The following is a 14,222-nucleotide window of genomic DNA, read 5'->3' on the forward strand; positions in this document are numbered from 1 at the left end:
GCAGTGACATTTTAAAATGATACTTTTGACATTGAAATGAACACACGTTACGGGATTTGGAGGGAAAATGGTACAAGTTGATTTATACAGAAGTAAAGCCTATATGATTTTTAATTGCATTTAATTACATAGTGAGCAGTGATGAATGATTTTTTGGTCAGGGTAGATTTGGAACATTTAGGCAACTATCTGTGTCATCACTTGTCTTTTAATATAAAAAGTTCAACCCAATGGTATGAGATTAAGAACACAAACTTTGGAGTTCAGAATCCTTGGTTTTAAAGCCTAGCTCCAGCCTTACTAGCTGTGTGAACTTGAGCAAATTACTCAGCCCCTCTTTACCTTAGTTTTACCCATTTTCCATCTCTTTCTTTTTCTGTTTTTCCTCTGGGGTTATGCTAGTGGATAGTGGTAACCCAAAGTAGAAGAAGCAGACTTTCACTTTTCCTTTTGAAAGATAATTTTGCAAGGTACAGAATTCTAGGTTGGTAGTTTTTTCTCTCAACACTTGAAATATTTCACTCCACTCTCTTCTTGTTTGCAAGGTTTCTGAGAAGAAATTGGATATAATTCTTATCTTTGTCCCTCTATAGATAAGTTTCTTATCATTAAGTATGATGTTACCTGTAGGTTTTTTGTAGATGTTCTTTAGCAAGTGAGGAAGTACCTCTCTATTTCTAGTTTGCTTAGAGTTTTTATCATGAATGGGTATTGGATTTTGTCAAATGCTTCTTCTGCATCTATCGATGTGATCGTGTGATTTTCTTTAGAAGAAAAATATTTTCTTTAGAGGAAATATATGCTGCATGAGTTAATATGGAGGATTACGTGAATTGATTTTGATGTGGTGGATTGCCTGAATTGATTTTCAAATGTTGAACCAGCTTTCCATATCTGGGATAAATCTTAGTCATGGTGTAAAATTCTTTTTATGCGTGGTTGGATTAAATTTGCTAATATTTTGTTGGGGATTTTTATATCTTTGTTCATGAGAGTTATTTGTTCTATAGTTTTCTTGTAATGGTTTTGTCTGCTTTTGGCATTAGAGCAATGCTGCTAGGAAGTATTCCCTCTGCTTCTGTCTTTTGGAAGAGATTTTAGAGAATTGATCTAACATTGTTGATGTCTGACATTAATTTGGGGAAATTTTCATTTGTTGTTTCAAATGTTTCTTCTGTTCCTTTTTACTCTTTCTTCTCCTTGTAGTATTCCTATTATATATATGTTATACTTTTGTAGTCGTCCCACAGTTCTTGTATATTATATTCCATTTTTTTCAGTATTTTATCTCTTTGCCTTTCAGTTTTGGAAACTTCTATAGACATATCCTTAAGCTCAATGATTCTTTTCTCAACAATGCCCAGTAATGAATCCATCAAAGGCATTTTTCATTTCTGTTACAGTGTTTTTGAACTCTAGCAATTATTATTGATTCCATAGAATTTCCATGTCTCTGCGTACATTACCCATCTGTTTTTGCATGTTGTCTACTTTTCCCTTTATAGCCTTTTGCATATTAGTCATAGTTATTTTAAGCTCCTGGTATGATAATTCCACCCCTGCCATATCTAAGTCTGGTTCTGATGCTTGCTCTGTCTCTTCTAACTGTGTTTTTTGCTTTATAGTGTGTCTTGTAATTTTTTGTTGAAAGCCAGACATGATGTACTTGGGTGGAATATGCTGGGGTAAATAGGGCTTTAGTGAGTGGTGTTAGTGTGGCAGGAGGAAGAGCATTTTGTAAACCTGTGATTAGACCTTAGTTTTAGTGAGCCTGTGCCCCTGGGCTATGAACTTTACAAGTGCCTCTCAGTTTTTACCACCCTCCCCCCCTTAGGTAGGACAGGATGGCTAGAGGGACTGGGGTTGGATATTTCCCTTTCCCCAGGTTGGTTAGGCTCTGTTAAAACCCCAACAAGCTAGGCTCTGGTAAAGTAGTTTCTCTTGAGGGCAAGTCTTGTTAAGAACAGAATGTTTTCAATTGGTTGAAATTTCAATTTCAAAATGGTTGCTTTTCCCTTCTCCCTGCTAGATGTAGGAGGCGATTTTTCTCTAATCTTTATTTAGAGAACCTGGAAGAGCTCCTGGAGGTAAAACTCACAAAAATGTGGGTGTGTCCCCCAAAGACCAGACCTCTTAGGATTTTAACCTCTCAGACTTGCCAACATTGAGCCTCCAGGAATCATCATTGTAGTTCTGGTTTTCCTACCCTGTACTAATTTACCTGTAGATTTCTGCTGGTGGGTTTCTGCTCTGGTAAGTTGCAAATCTCTGTATCTGTCTGTTTGTCTCTCCAATTTTGGGATGGTGGCTTGCCCTGTGACCTCATTTCTCTAACATTTCCAAGAATTGTTGATTTTCAGTTTGTTCAACTTTTTACTTGTTAAGACAGAGTAACAACTTCTAAGCTCCTTACATGCCGGACTGGAAATCTTAATTTCTCATGTTTAAAAATAGGTATTACTTTAAGAATTTAATTGACAATTTCAGTTGCTATTGCCTTAAAACAAAGTTTCTCCAAGTTAAAATCAAACTGAAAAATCCCAACAGCTACAATACCTCAGGAAAGTTATGGAATTCACCATATTGTTCATAGAATACTGATTATATGAAAATCTTGATTACAACAACATAATTAAATGATTTTGCTGACATGAAGGGAAGAAAAGAAATTTTATGGACTAAATATATAGATAATAAATTGTATAAGTTTTTATTTTATTGATTATCTAAGCATCTCCAGCCCATCACCAGACTATATAGACATATGCAATTATAATTGAATTGATTCATCTTCCATATTTTGCCTACTCATTAAAACATGACTTTACACATTTAAATTTTTTTTTACAAAGGTACTTTTTGCTTCAAGGCAGGAGGATAGAGCATATTTTATGTAACAGTTGGTTAGTTTGATATATGACTTTTAACTATGTAGACATACAGTATGGTGTCCTCCTTTCTACTCTTATTTGGGTCTTGCACACATACTGAGGGTAGGCCTGTACCACTGGCCTGATGCTGAGACATTAGAGGCTTGAGGGGAAAACAGCAGTGAGGGGACCCCAACTGGAGGAGGCTGGGCTGAGCAGAGGCATAAATGAGAACAGAGGGAAAGAGAGGCATTTGGGAGGAAAGCAGTTAGAACAGCAGCATAGGCCCCTTTGCTCCTGAAATTCTCTGTCAAATCCTTCTTTCCCTAGACCTTAAAAGCTCTACTCATGCCTACGGTCCCTCCAAGTGACATTTGCGAATTTGATCACACATTGATTTAATTTAGGGGAGCCTATGAACATGACATAGAGGATAGCCTCTACTTACAAACTAACTTTCACTTGCAGTACATTACCTGTCACTCCCTGCTCTAAAAGCTAATTGCTGCAGTGTTTGTGGCATAGCAATTAACCTTTGGGTTGTGTCCATTATGGTTCATATCTATTATGGTTGGCCAGAAATAATAGACCTTCTGATTATTACCTCCAGTATTACTGGAAAAATAAAATTTTCAGTGCACTAGTAACATGACACTGCAGGAAAAGCCACATATTTTAATGACAGTTTGATGTATAAGATTGCCTCTTTGGAGCTCTGGTATTATCATTGCAAAGAAAGAGATTCATAATGATAAAGAAAAACAGCCTCAGCTCTACTAATGTTTTAAGTTACATTTTGTGCCTATGAATCTATCCTGCTGACTTTTGTTTTTAGTGGCTTCAATACTTACCATCTGGTCATCTTTCATATTTAATATCTTATCCTTTTTTTCAAGCAAAGTGGCCATGTTAAGTCAAATATTAGAAATAGGATTTTTTTTCCTAAAGCTTTTAGCTTAGCATCTAGAAAAGGGTTTCTTGCCAGAAATTTAGTGATTTAGACAATAACTAAATTAATTCCCTTTGATGTGGAAAACTAATTTTATATCAAATTGTGTATCATGAGCTGCTAATAATATCATGTAATTTTAAAAATTGCATTAAAAACAAATGAGATATGTTCATGGGTTAGAAGAATTAATATCATTAAAATGTCCATACTACCCAAAGCAATCTTATAGATTCAATGCAATTTATATCAAAATTCCAATGGCATTTTTCATAGAAATAGAAAAAATAATCTTAAAAGTTATATGGAACCACAGAAGACCCTGAAGAACCAAAGCAATCTTGAGAAAAAGGAATGAAATTGGAGACATCACACTTCTGATTTCAAACTGAATTGCAAAACTATTATAATCAAAGCAGGGTATACTGGTATAAAAACAGATAGACCAAAGGAACAATAGAGAGAGCCCAGGAATAAGCCCACCCATATACAGTCAACTAATCTTTGACAATGGCACCAAGAATATACAATGGGGAAAGGATAGTTTTTCAATAAATGATGTTGGAAAAACTGGATATCCACATACAAAAGAATGAAATTGGACCCTTATCGTATACCATATAAAAATGAACTTGAAAATTTTTTTTTTCATAGAGACAATGGTCTCACTATGTTGCTCAGGCTGATCTCCAACTCCTGGCCTCAAGCAATCTTCTCAAAGCACTAGCATTAGAGTAAAAATTAACTTCAAATTTATTAAAGACTTAAATATAAGACCTGAACTGTAAAAATCCTAAAAGAAAACATAGGGGAAAAGCTCCTTGACATTGGTCTTGGCAATGATTCTATTTTTGGATATGACACCAAAAGCACAGGCAACAAAAGCAAAAATAAATGAGACTATATCAAACTAAAAAGCTTCTACACAGCAAAGGAAGCAATCAACAGAATAAAATGGCAACCTACAAATATGGAGAAAATATTTGCAAACTGTATGTCTGATAAGGAGATAATATCCAAAATATATAAGGTACTCATACAACTCAATAACAAAAGCAAGCAAGCAAACCAACCCAAATAACCCAAATTAAAAATGGGCAAAGGACCTAAACAGACATTTTTCCAAAGAATACATATAAATAACCAACAGATATATGAAAAGGTACTTAACATCACCAGTCATCTGGGAAATGCAAATGAAAACCACAATGAGATACCACCTTATACCTTTTAGGATGGTTTTAATCACAAGACAAGATGTAAGTATTGGCAATAGTGTGGACAAAATGGAACCTTGTAAACTGTTTGTGGGAATGTAAATTAGTACAGGCATACCTCATTTCATTGTATGTTGTTTTATTATGCTTTACAGATACTGTGCTTTTTACAAATTGAAGGTTTGTGGCAATCCTGCATTGAGCAAGTCTATCAGTGCCATTTTCCAACAATCTGTGCTCACTTTGTGTCTCTGTGTCACATTTTGTTAATTCTCACAATATTTCAAACTTTTGCATAATTATTACATCTGTTATGGTGATCTGTGATTAGCGATCTTTGATGTTACTATTTAATTGTTTTGGGGCACCATGAACCATGTCCATAGAAGGTGGCAAACTTAATGGATAAATGTTGAGTATATTCTGAGTCTCCATTGACTGGCCATTCCCCGACCTCTCTCCCTTTCCTCAGGCCTCCCTATTCCCTGAAACACAACAATATTGAAATTAGGCCATTTAATAACCTTACAGTGGCCTCTAAGTGTTCAAGTGAAAGGAAGAGTGGCATGTCTCTCACTTTAAATCAAAAGCTAGAAATTATTAAGCTTAGTGAGGAAGGCATGTTGAAAGTCAAGATAGGTTGAATGTTAGGCCTCTTGCACTAAATGGTTAACCAAGTTGTGAATGCAAAGGAAAAGTTCTTGAATGAAATTAAAAGTGCTACTCCAGTGAACACACAAATAATAAGAAAGCAAAACAGCCTTATTGCTGATATGGAGAAAGTTTTAGTGGTTTGGGTAGAAGATCAAATCCAGCCACAACATTCCCTTAAGCCAAAGTCTAATCCAGAGCAAGTTCCTAACTCACTTTAATTCATGAGATGCTGGGAGAGGTGAGGAAGCTACAGAAGAAAATTGGAAGCTAGCAGAGATTGGTTGATGAGGTTTAAGGAAAGAAGCTATCTCCCTGACGTAAAAGTGCAAGGTGAAGCAGCAAATGCTGATGGAGAAGCTGCAGCAAGTTATCCAGAAGATCTAGCTAGAATCACTGACAAAGTTGGCTACACTAAAAAACAGATTTTCACTGGAGATGAAACAACGTTATGTTGGAAGAAGATGCCATCTAGAACTTTCATAGCCAGAGAGGAGAAGTCAATGCTTGACTTCAAAGCTTCAAAGGATAGGTTGAGTCTCTTGTCAGGGGCTAATACAGCTAGAGTCTTCAAGTTCAAGCCAATGCTCATTGAACATTCTGAAATTCTGAGACCCATAAGAATTATGCTAAATCTACTCTGCCTGTGCTCTATAAATGGAACAACAAAGCCTGAGTGACTGCATGTCTGTTTACAGCATGGTTTACTGAATACTTTAAGCCCACTGTTGAGACATACTACTCAGAAAAAAGATTCCTTTCAAAATATTACTGCTCATTGACAACTCACCTGGTCACCAAAGAACTCTGATGGAGATATACAAGGAGATTAATATTGTTTTCATGCCTGCTAACACATCATCTATGTTGTAGCACATGGATTAAGATGTAATTTTGACTTTCAAGTCATATTGTTTAAGAAATACATTTTGTAAGGCAATAGCTGCCAGAAATAGTGATTCCTCTGATGGATCTGGGCAAAGTCAGTTGAAAACTTTCTGGAAAGGATTCACCATTCTAGAAGCCATTAAGAACATACATAATTCATGGGAGGTCAAACTTCAACATTAACAAGAGTTTGGAAGAGGTTGATTCCAACTGTTATGGATGACTTTGAGAAGTTCAAGACTTCAGTGGAGGAAGTAACTGCAGATGTGGTGGAAATAGCAAGAAAACTAGAATTAGAAGTGGAGCCTAAAGATGTGACTGAATTGCTGCAATCTCATAATCAAACTTGAACAGATAAGGAGTTATTTCTTAAGGATGAGCAAAGAAAGTGGTTTCTTAAGATGGAATCTATTCATGGTAAAAATGGTGTGATATTGTTGAAATGACAACAAAAATTTGGAATATTCCATAAACTTAGTTGATAAAGCAATGGCAGGGTTTTAGAGGATCAACTCCAATTTTGAAAGAAGTTCCACTGTGGGTAAAATGCTATCAAACAGCATTGCATGCTACAGAGATATCTTTCATGAAAGGAAGTCAATAGATGAAGCACACTTCATTGTTGTCTTATTTTAAGAAATTGCTACAGCCACCCCAACTTTCATCAACCACTACCTTGATCAGTCAGCAGTTATCCACATCAAGGCAAGAACCTCGCTTAGCAAAAAGATTATGACTAGCTAAAGGCTCAGATAGCAATAAGGTATTTTTAAATTAAGGTATGTAACCTTGTTTTATAGACATAATTCTGTTGTACACTTAATAGACTACAGTATAGTATAAACACAACTTTTTTATGCATTGGGAAACCAAAAAATCTGTATGACTTGCTATATTCCAAAATTCACTTTATCGTGGTGGTCTGGAGCAATACCCCCAGTATCTCCAAGGTATGCCTGTACAGGCATATGGAAAATAGTGTGGAGGTTCTTCAAAAAATTAAAAACAGAGCTATCATATAATCTAGCAATACCACTTCAAGGTATATATACAAAGGAAATAAAATCAGTATGTTGAAAAGATACATTCACTCTTATGTTCATTACAGCATTATTCACACAAGCCAAAGTATGGAAACAACCTAAGTGTTTGTGGATGGATGAATGGATAAAAAAAATAGTGTGGTATAGGTATATAATGGAAAAATATCTATTCAGGTCTTTTGCCCATTTTTATTTAGGTTATTTGGGTTTGTTTGCTTGCTTGTTTTTGCTATTAAGTTTTATGAGTTCATTTCTACCCTCTGCTCCAGTGAGTTTAACTTTGTTATATTACAAATATAAGTGAGATTATACAGAATTTTTCTTTTTGTTGTTTGGCTTGTTTCTTTTCTTTTCTTTTTTTTTTGAGACAGAGTCTCGCTGTGTTGCCCAGACTAGAATGAGTGCCGTGGTGTCAGCCTAGCTCACAGGAACCTCAAACTCCTGGGCTTAAGCGATCCTCCTGCCTCAGCCTCCCGAGTAGCTGGGACTACAGGCATGTGCCACCATACCCGGCTAATTTTTTTCTATATATATATTTTAGTTGGCCAGATAATTTTCTTTCTATTTTTAGTAGAGACGGGGTCTCTCTCTCTTGCTGAGGCTTGTCTTGAACTCCTGACCTCGAGCAATCCACCCGCCCCGGCCTCCCAGAGTGCTAGGATTACAGGCGTGAGCCACCGCACCCGGCCGGCTTGTTTCACTTATAATAATGTCCTCCAAGTTCAGCTATGCCAAGGGTTGGGGAATGAGGGAAATGGGCAGTTGTTGGTCAAAGGGTACAAACTTTCAATTATAAGATGAATAAGTTCTGAGGATCTAATGTATAGCATGTTCACAATAGTTAATAACACTGTATTGTATACTTGAAATTTGCTAAGAGAGTAGCTCTTAAGTATCCTCACTCCCCCCCCCCCCCCGCCACACAAGGTGATAAGTGTGTTAATTAACTTGACTGTAGTAATCATTTCACAATGTATATGTATATCAAATCATCACATCCTATACCTTGAATATACACAATTTTTATTTGTAAATTTTACCTCAATAAAGCTGGGGGGAAAAGAATACAAAAAAAATCACAAATGGGATAAGCATGTATTATAGACTGATAAATGAAGGAAAACATGGAATTAAATTTTTAGAGAGAGTGGAATTAAGAAATATTACTATTTTGCAGTTCAAAAAAAAAAAAAAAGATTCCATAGAGGAGGTAGGCTTTGGGAACTAGTTGAATGTAAATTTATTGAGAGATTTGGTGTTCCTGACATAGTACGTGGACTGGGAGACAGTTTGTAGGTAGCAATGGGATAATTTAATACAATGGATCTTGTGTGTTTTCACTTGAAGGCAGAAGCAAATTTACTATGACTAATAAAGCTTAAGCTTCAGGGACCTTTCCAAGGCTCCATCTAATTTGATATTTGAAATCTTACATTCTGCCGGGCGTGGTGGCTCACGCCTGTAATCCTAGCACTCTGGGAGGCTGAGGAGGGTGGATCGCTCGAGGTCAGGAGTTCGAGACTGGCCTGAGCAAGAGCGAGACCCCGTCTCTACTAAAAATAGAAAGAAATTATCTGGCCAACTAAAATATATATATAAAAAATTAGCCGGGTATGGTGGCGCATGCCTGTAGTCCCAGCTACTCGGGAGGCTGAAGCAGTAGGATCGCTTAAAGCCCAGGAGTTTGAGGTTGCTGTGAGCTAGGCTGACGCCACGGCACTCACTCTAGCCAGGGCAACAAAGCGACACTCTGACTCAAAAAAAAAAAAAAAAAAAGAAATCTTACATTCTTTTTCTTTAAAAATGTCCCTGTAGGCTTCTATTACTTAGGTTATGTAAAAAAAAAAGTGTCCCTCTAAAATTATGTAGCTTTAAGAACCTCACAATCAAAATTCACTCCTTTTGAAAAGAGGAAAATAACATAATGGAGACCAGGGAAATGGAGTAATTCAGGTAGGTTTTGAGGCAGTTAATAACATTTAGAAGAGTATAATTTGTTTCCCCTAGGAAAGGGAGGATAGCAGAAGGGGAGGTTGCTGACCTATGTTTTTATTAATAATAAACCTTATAGAACTAGTTGGCTTTGGTTTGTATAAATTTGACAAAACGTAAAGTTTTTATTTATTTATTTGAGGGGAGATGGAACACTGGGCAACCCACTTACATGCAAGTTCTTTATTAGAGAGATTTTCAAACCAGGGTGACCCTCTCAGTCTCTTTCCCTCCACCCATTCCTCCCATCTGGAGAGCCTTGGTGCCAAAAGAAGAGCTCATGGGAAGAGGAAATTCTTCTCTCATGTTTGTTGGTGTGGCCTTTCACTTTCTCCATTAATGATGGGGAATTTCTTTTCATCACGGAGTCTTCTTCATTATCCTCTCCCATAGGTTGGACTTCCCCACACCACGATGTGTTAAAGTAGAATTGAATTATCCTCAGTGTGAATTCAGCCTTCAAGCAATTCTACTAATGACAACTAAAACCACAATAAAAACTTGGGCCAATTTTTAAAATATAATTTTGGATGATCACTTTCATTTTTAATTTTAAAACATGGCTCTTAAATCATTATACTTTTACTCAAATTGGATGGATTATAATCTTAAGGATAATATTTTATTTAAAAAGTGATTTAAACAGGAATATTATGAATAAAACATTTCTGTTTTAGTAAAAACTTCAGATAGAATAACTGTTATCTTTTAATTTAATAAATCTATTCTAGCATAAATGACAATAAGAGAATTACATGGGAAGTTCAACAACTAAAGACATCTAAGCCTGTAAAAGCCATTCTGTGGGATTAGTATAGTTATAAGACAAATATGAAAGTCACAGGTTTTCCTAAATAAATTTAATTGGTCAAAAAAACCCACAATTGGCAGGACTAGGCTTGTGTTGGGCAAGACCCAGATATGGTGGGAGAGATAGAGAGAGAGAGAGAGGAGAGATAAAAGATACATTTCCAAGGAAATATAAGAAACTGTTGACTTTGGGTTCTTGTGACTGACTGGAATAAGCGGAGTCTAAGGCACAGTCTGATGTGCAAAAGGGACTTACTTTTTTTTTTCCACATCAAGTATGCATTACTTTTGTTAAAACACTTTGAAGGAAAATAGGAAAATTTCAGTGTAGTATAGGTACAAGAGCAAAAAGGGAAAATGAAGTAAAAATGTAAAGATAAAAACACTGAGATACTATACATCTATTAAAGTGGCAAAAATACAAAACATTGACAACACCAATTGCTGGCATGGATGTGCAGTAACAGGAACACTCATTTATTGCTGGTGGGAATGCAAAATGGTATAGCCACATTGGAAGCCAGTTTGGTGGTTTTCTACAAAACTGGACATACTACCATTATACAACCCAACAATTGCACTTTTGGTATTTACCCAAAGGAGATGAAAATTTATATTAACACTAAAACCTGTACATAAGTATTTATAGCAGCTTTACTAATAATTGCCAAAACTTGGAGGTAACCAAGATGTCCTTCAATAGGTGAATGGGTAAACTGTGGTACATCCAGACAATGGATCTTATTTGGTACTAAAAAGAGGTGAACTATCAAGCCATGAAAAGATACAGAGGAAACATAAATGCATATTACTAAGTGAAAGAAGCCAATCCTAAAAGACTACATACTATACTATGATTCTAACTATGTGAGATTCTGAAAATAGCAAAACTATTCATAGGCAAAACTATGGAAACAGTAAAGATTGGTGGTTGCCAGGGGTTAGGAGGTAGATTGGGATAAGTAGGCAGAGCACAGAGGATTTTTAGGGCAGTGAAACTACTTCACTGGATACTATTTATAATGGTGGATACACATCATTGTGCATTTGTCAAAACCCACAGAATGTACAACACAAAGAGTGAACCCTAATATAAACTATGGACTTTGGGTGATAATGACATGTCAATTTAGGTTCGTTGATTGTAACAAATGTACCACTCTGGTGGGAGGTGTTGATAGTTGGGGAGGCTGCACATGTGTGAGGTCAAGGGAGATATGGGAAATCTCCATATTTTCTGCTCAGTTTTGCTGTGCACCTAAAACTGCTCTAAAAAATAAAGTCTATTAAAAAGAAAAAGAAGGAAGGGAGGGAGGAAGGGAGAAAAGGGTTCTGTGAAAACTTCCCAGAGTAAGACAGGTATCTTGCCTTTAAGAGCCCAATGGTTAATGTTAAGGGGGTGGGGTGGGGTTGAGGGTCCCCATCGGGGCCTTAAAAAGCTGTAGGTAACAAAGAGTTGAGCTTACAGAAGTGCCCTAAAACATGATTTAGACAATGGGTGAAATAAAAGGAAGGTCTGTATGCAGATATACAGGCATTTACACTACTCTGCCTAGAAGCAGTGGTCAAATCCATAACAGTGGGTTGGGGGTGGGAGTGATAGGGGATTCCCACTGTCCGACATTAATTAAGTCAATAATTACTAAACTATACTCTGTATATGGGTGTGTGTGTGTAGGAGGCACTGTACAAGGACCTCCAGGAGGTGTCTGGAAAACAACAACAATACAATGGTAGGTAAATGAGTAATACTGCCTACTCTAACGGGAAAATTAGATAAGGCAGAAGAAATTTCTAGAAAAATTTGGTCATATTTCATCCAATTTGGCAAATGGAATTCCCATTTAAGAGCTCTCATAGCAGAGAGCTCTGTACTACCAGACTGTGCAGAAAATGTTGGAACAGACACATTCCTTGGCTTTTTTCCTGTTGGACTGGTTTAACTATGGTTTAAGTGTTGGCAGTCCCTTGATTAAATAAGAAAAACAGTGATTTTAGACGTTTTGTAACTATCTTGAGCTGTAGGAAAACTATAATCTAGGAGAAAAAAACTGACCCGTCTGGGACATTAGGCATGATTATTAAATCTGCTTTTATCATTTTATTTAACGTTTGATTCCCTGCTTAAGCCTTTTGCATAAGCCCATGCCATATGTTTTTCTAAACCTGATTTACAGATATTTCCAATTATGGATAGGATGGAAACTCATACTGGAGAATTAGTCCTCTTTTGGAAAAGGAGTGTTTCTTCTACTTTTTCCCATGTTTTTGGTAATGAGTTTTTAAAAACATTTCTCCTGATCATAGGTTCTTGGTTTCAAGCTTAATAGTGAGAGTCCCCAGAAACAGGCAGTAAGAAAAATGACTTTCAGGTGGGAGAAACCCACTTTCAGGTGGGAGAAATGAATGAGGTATTTGGTGACATCCCAGGCTCTGCAAAGGGAGGCAGGTGAAAATCATCAGGAAATACTTACAACTACTAGATTTTGTGCCTGTAAGTCCCTGCACACAGTCTTCCCTTTTAGGCCAGACAGCAAGAGGTATTGTACTGTGGCTAACAGCAAGGGCTGTAGCTTTAGACTTGTGGGTTCCAATCCTGGGTTGGACATTTACCAACTCTTTCCATAGGTAAGTTCCTTAAGTTCTCTGCCAAGTGTCAACGAAAAGAAACCAAACTCTATAAAATAATTTAAAGAGGTTTATTCTGAGCTAAATATGGGCGACCATGGCCCAGGGAGCCACGCCCAAGAAGCCTTGAGCAAGTGCTTCTTTTGTGGTTGTTACAGTTTGGTTTTATACATTTTAGGGAGATGGTAATTACATGTAAAATCATCAATCAAGACATGGAAGGTGTACATCAGTTTGGCCCAAAAAGGCAGGACATCTCAAAGCAGGGGCTTACAGGTCATAGATAGGTTTTAAGATTCTTTGATTTGCAATTGGTTAAAGAAACGAAGCTTTCTCTAAAGGAATGGAATGTTTTAAGTTAAGATGAGGAAGTCTGTTAATCAGAGACAAGCCACCAGACATATACTGAGACTCAAATGATCCATTAAGTAAATTGATGACCTGCAGGTGTGATTTAAACTTGTCTTAAATGGCCTTAGGCCTGTTAATGATTTTGTATCTTATTGTTAGGAAGAATAACTCCGAGAGGGACAGGGTGCAACTAGATGTATCTGATATCCCTTCTCACTACCCTGGCCACTCAGCTTTAAGTTTTTTGGGGAGTCTCCGTGGCCAACAGAGTCCATTCAGTTGGCTGAGGGGCTTAACATTTTAGTTTAGTTTACACATGGTTTCTATGTCTGTCAAATCAGTTCAGTAATAATAATACATTTCTCACTGGTTGTTGCGAGGTTTAAGAATTAATTTATGTAAAGCATTAAGACTATCACCCAGCAAGTATTAAGATGCCCAATTAATGTTGGCCATTACTATGTCCATTGAGGAAAGTCCTGGAGGCCTTCTGGGATACAGGCAGATGACAATGGCATAAGCTATTCTGATTGGGACATCAGGCATTCGCTATCTCTACCCTCAGAGGTGTTTTTGAGGATTGCATGGCAACCATTTGTTATTGCTCATGAGCTTACAGTTCAACTAGTTGATTCTTCTGGTCTCTGCTGAGCTCTCTCATGAATTCGTGGTCAGCTACAGGTCAGCTGGGGGCTCTGCTTCTAGAAATTGGCTGGCTGTTGGCTGGGACACTTCCCTTCTTCCCCATGTTGTTTCTTGTCCTCCAGCAGGCTGGTCTCGCTAGGGTTCACTCACTTGGTAATCTCAAGTTTTCTGGAAGGAG

The sequence above is a fragment of the Lemur catta genome, chromosome 9 (genome assembly GCF_020740605.2).
Source record: "Lemur catta isolate mLemCat1 chromosome 9, mLemCat1.pri, whole genome shotgun sequence".
NCBI classification, from domain to species: domain Eukaryota; kingdom Metazoa; phylum Chordata; class Mammalia; order Primates; family Lemuridae; genus Lemur; species Lemur catta.